Source organism: Gossypium raimondii, chromosome 5 (assembly GCF_025698545.1).
Source record: "Gossypium raimondii isolate GPD5lz chromosome 5, ASM2569854v1, whole genome shotgun sequence".
Classification (NCBI taxonomy): Eukaryota; Viridiplantae; Streptophyta; class Magnoliopsida; order Malvales; family Malvaceae; genus Gossypium; species Gossypium raimondii.
Window position 1 is genome coordinate 56,136,680 of NC_068569.1, and position 6,000 is coordinate 56,142,679.

A 6,000-nucleotide genomic window follows, 5' to 3' on the forward strand; every position below is an offset into this window, starting at 1 on the left:
AAATCAAATCAGAGTTAGACACGTGTTTGGGTTTATGATAAATAAATTTTTAAATGACAAATAAAAAAAACTATTTAATTTATATATATATTTTTGGCATACTCACGTATTGTCCCTTAAATTTAGACATGTTGATAGCGGAGTTATACACCCAAATTTAAAGGTTTGCCTGAAATTTTGGGAGGGTTTAAAAAAATATTTAGCTTAAAAAATGAGCTTTGGTAAAAGATTAGGTCAGTTTAGAATATGCGTCGGACTCAATCTTGAATATTCAAGACTTGAACCAGGCATGACCTAATTTTTTTAAAAGTATGTAATGTTTTATATTATGTAATTTATAGCACATAAAAATTAAATCTATAGTAGTATTATATAATACTACTATAATGTAAACATTAAAAAATGTTAAGATGATTATATATATAATTTTAATAAATAAAAATATTAAATATTAAATTAAAAATAATACAAATATATATTTTTTTAAAAATAATAATATAGGCTGACCTAAAATGGGTTTGAGCTAGTTATTTACAAATATGGATGAGTTTGGGCAAAATTTTATACTCATATTTTTGTCCTTTCTCTAAAACTAGAACTCAGATTACCAAGTCCAATGTAACACCCCACACCCGACCTGATCACTAGATTCGAAAATCTAATGTCAGAATATGTTGCCGAAGTAATTCAAATTAGCTTACTACTTATTTACATCATTCAAAGAACATTTATCATATCAATCCATTTGTTCATCCAACACATCATACACATCCATCTTAATGTTTAAGAATCTAATTTATTAAGTTACGGGTTTATATTAAGTCAATTTGAGAGTTAGGACTTGAATCCGAACTCTATTATCACATTTTAGTGTTGTGTCTCAAGATAAAAAACTTTATATCTTGAGACAGACCTTATTTTACTTTTGAGAATTTTTGTTTTGATATCAACATGTCTCGAGATGCTAGATGTGGTGTCTCGAGGTAAGGCACCTTATGTTACAAGACTAGGTCTCGAGACCAACCTCGCTGTTTTTTTATTTATTTTAACTCTGATGTTTGAATGTATTGAGACAAGTGTTCTTTCTTTCTCGAGATCTCGAACAGGGCCAAACCTAATTAGCTTCGATGTTCTCTTGTCTTAAGACAAAAGCCACATTGTCTTGAGACCTAAAGGGAATTGTCTCGAGACTATTTTGACAATGTCTTGAGACATTAAACATATACATAAGCTATAAGGTAAATTTTATTCTTATGGTCTTGATACACGGTCTTGTAGTTTCAAACCCTAAATGCACATTTTCAAGTGTTCAAGCCATACCAAAATATACCGTAAACATACTTAAACCTTATCTCAATGTAAAATCATCAATTTATCACATACAAACACAATCAAACATCATCGAATCGTAATAATCAATACACCATTATCTAACCAACTAATTCACATATTCAAACACATATAATCTAGCATAATTATTTACTAGCCAAGGAACAAAACTCATATTAATAAAGTTTATATGCCAAGTATAAAAAATATCAAAATGTTAACTTAAACATCATGCCCAGAACAACCTAGGTACATGTGTAACGCCCCAAATTTCTTAATTTTGAATTGTTAAATTATGTCAAGTAATTTGTTATGGTTAAGTGTTCTGGTTGTGTGTGTGAGGTTCTGAGTTTGAGTCATTTCCCTTGAATTTTTGCTATTTTTCTCCCAACCCGACTTGAACATTTGGCTTATCTTTAATTTCTGAGTAATTGTTAGCAAGAATGAACCTATTGGTTCGAGTCCACTTCCCATCTTTTCCTAATTTTGTTTTCACGTCAGTTTCTTGTTGTTGCTAATTTTTCCTTCTTCTTTTTTTTTTTTTAATTTTCTCTATTCAGTTTCTGAAAACCATCTTTCTCCACCATGGTGTTCCCTCTTTTGGTTTTTTTCCATTATCGTCATTCTTGTTGTTAGTGTAACGTTCAGACTCGTTATTCTTTGTGCCATCGTTTGCTAATTGCTTGTCTCTGTGGTATTTTAGTGTTGTGTCTTCATCTCTTTGTAAGTGCCTTGTTTACTCTTTATAGGGGTGATCTTTATTTTTGTTCTTAATCAGTTTCAAAATGGAGGTAGGTGAATGTGTAGGTTGATCTTTTGGTTGTGTATTGATCGTTTATTTCATTATTTCTAATTAGGTGAAGATCTGGTGGCGGTTAACCCTTTGACGAATTGAGGGATCTTAGAATTTTCTTGCTTTCTTTAGGTAAGTGGTCAACTGCCTTGGTTATTACTGATTCTGTTTGTCTTGGTTGAATGCTTTGATGGTTTTTTGGCCGAATACTCTAACTGAGTAAGGGGCCAAATGAATGTCTCGATTTTGGTGTATTATTGCTAATTAGTTTAGTTGGATGTTGAATGTAGGAGCTAGAAGGGTTATTATAGTGTCGACATCGCATTTCAATTAGGTGTGTAACTCTAATCCTAAAAAATCAGTGAATAGCGTGAAGCCAAAAACTTTATTGTCGACACCACACGATTGTGTGCTTGGCCATTTGCTAGGCTGTGTGGGCCACACAGGCGTATGAGCCCAATTTGAGTAAATTTAGTTAGGGTCATGTTTTGAAGTGCGTTTTGAGGTCAGTGATTTTATAGGTTCTGTTAAGTGATATGCATGTTGTCTGATAAATGAAAATTGTTGTTCTGTTGTGATTACATAAATTCAGGAGGTATGTTTGCCTTATAAAATTTGTTTATGATATGCAAATTTGTGAGCACCGTTAGCATGTTTCTGATTAATTAAGTATATACGAGCATTATTATTCTGAATACATATGAATATATGCTATGTTGTTTCATGTGTATTTGGGGTGGGATATGATAATGTGACGGAGGAAGTTTTGGAAGATTCTGATCGACATTTTTGACAATTAAACACTAAATATATCTGATTCTGGAGGTTTTCAGCACTATATCTGGCAGTTTGACTACATATTTATGTATAGTGACATACAATCACTCATTTGGTGTGTGGGGTTGGATAGGTATTAATTACCCCATTTAGTGTGTTGGGTGGGACAGAGATAGTGTGTTGCAGATGAGGGTAGGAACTATATATGATTTGTCTAGATTGTTGTATCACTTAATATGCCATGCCATTTGTACCTGAACTGTCTGTTATGTTTCGACGCTTAATATTCCATGTCACTTATATTAATCTGCGAATGATTTTCTGTTGTCTGTTTGATTTATGGGCTAAGTTGCACACTATGCTTTATAGCTCATCCAATAATTTATCTTCTCAGGTAATCAACAGATTTAGGAGCAGGTGGCGTGTGGGAGCTCGGGTTGGATTTTAGCTAAATAAAAAGACGATTTATAAATTTAAACTTAATTTTGGACTTTTTGGACTGTATAAATGTTTTGGACTTTATTCTTCAGTTTTTGGATTTTTTGATGGATTTTTGTTTTCGATAGTCTGTGAATTATACGTTTTCACATTTGAAATCACAGTTTTCAAATTAAAAAAATCCTAAATTTCCGCTGTAAAACTAAGTAACAGATTAAGTGTTTTTCTATAAAATAAATAAGTCATACACATATTTATTAAAAACTTGTAAGAGTTTTGTTAAATTGATATTTTCGAAATATACACGTAACTAGTTTAAAATTTAGAGTTCTAAAATGAGCTGATGTAATTCCTCAAGATCCGATCATAATGTCTAGGCCGGGTGTGGGGTGTTTCAACATCCCATTTCAACACAGACATGTATATATATACATACAAAAAAGGCAGCAAAATGATTCTCGAGTTGAGTTGTTAAGATTGGGTGCTTGAACACTTTCAATCTACAGAAATCGTTGTCCAAGACCTGTGTACAGAAATAAACATTACCGTACAATGAGTATTGAATACTCAATGGTGCTAATATAATTCAAAGACAATGCATTAAGGATAAACTAAAGCAATTACATATAAAAGTATCAATTACATTAATGTATACTACTTTAACTCATCACATCATTTTTTAACTTTCTTGATCATTTCATGTTTCAGTATCAATTTCAATGCTTACTCATTTTGACTTTTATTATCCAATGATAAACATTAAAATTGATACTCAGATCTATATAATGAGTAAGCCCATGACACTCTGGAAATTTGAGATTGATTTATTCTACCATCTTTGGTTGTCTGGCAATAATGACTTTTAGTATTTGTTCGGACTATTTTATTTTGTCACCCCGAGTTGCCCAACAACGATGACTTTTAGTATTTTCTCATGACTCTCAAGGAATTGGAGCTAGTAAATCACTGGATCGGTGACCCTATGACATACAAATATACCCAGACTACGTCTAACATATTTTAACGAGGCATTAACATCATAATCACCATTGTAACACATGTCATCATAATATCAATGTATCAATATTTATATACATATCAAACACAATTTCGAATATTTATCACATATTCTATCATCACATTGGACCCATCTTTCTAACTTTATAGGGAAAAGATACAATTACCTTGATATTTATTCATATTAGATTATTACGACCAATTAATCTACGAAAGCAAATTCAAATTGAATTATAGAAACACAAACCGCAGTAGCTATTCGACGTTCGCCTTTTCTTTTTCCTTCATCTTGGACGTTCCAGCGTCGTCTTTCGATACATTCAATAATATCGTTTCAAAACAATATCAGTTTCTCAATCAAATTCACATAGTAACAATAATTAAACATAAATACATTTTTTTAATTTTAGTCCCTATAAACCCTATTAACCGAAATGCACGTAACCTTTGATTTTCCCGATTGAATTTAAAATCAACTTCATAAATATAGTACAAGGACCTCTTACTATCATTATTTGTTACTAAACCTCAAAATTTTTATCCTTTATAATTGAGTCATTTACAATACATAATTAATCAAATCATTTAAATATAATTCAAACTTATATTTCATACTTTTTATTATATTTGTAGCATATTGAAGCCATGTATTCTAATCCCTTAACATTCAACTTATCAAGAATCCAAACAATGGAAATTGAACCATAATTCCACTAATTCAATGATCAAGAAAATGGGCTTTAAGGATTTGGCATTAACAACTAAAAATTTATCATTAATTCATGAAGTAAACTTGCCAATTATCTTGATCATGGATCGGCAATGGTGGAAAGCTTAAAGAAATTTTCTTTCTTTTTGGTTTAGCCGAATAAGGAAGAAGAGAAAATAGTTTTTTTTGGTGAATTATAAGAAGAGGGAAAAACTTTAATAGTAACACAACTGGCGCGACTCAAACCCAGATCACACTTGGGTTGATGAACACCTTGACTATGAGGCCAACACACGAGGTTTAGTCTATATATACATGATTAACATGGTGTTTAGTTTAATTAAATTTAAGTAATTAACTAATTAAATGTTTACTTAGACTTTAATATTGGTTAGTGGTAAATGATAATATAACTCTCACTTAAATATTACTATGAATTACCGATTGAGTTTTAGCTCGATTAGTATGGGTATTGTTGCCAATTCAAGAGGACGTGAGTTCGAGTGCGCTGAAGCGTAAAAATATATAATTTAATTCCGACCCCTCGAAAAATTTTCTCCTTCAATGTTGGTTTTGCTTGGGTTTGCAAGTTGAAGGGGTGATAATGATGTTTGGTGTTAGTGATAACGGCAGTAATGAGTTTATGATGGTAATGGTTACTCCATTAGATTAAAACAAGATGATGAACCCATAATTTTTCTATTTTTTGGTATTGGGATCATGAAGAAGTAGAAGATATTGATGATGAACAATTATCCACATGAATCTTGATTTTTTTACTTAAAAATATTTAATTTTGTTTTTTAATATTTTTGGATTTTGAGGTTTTATATATTTATTTTTATTTATATATATTTAATATATTTTTATAATAGAAAGACAGGTGTCTAAATCTAATTGGCTTTCTTTTTATAATAAAGGTTACAGGTATAGTTTG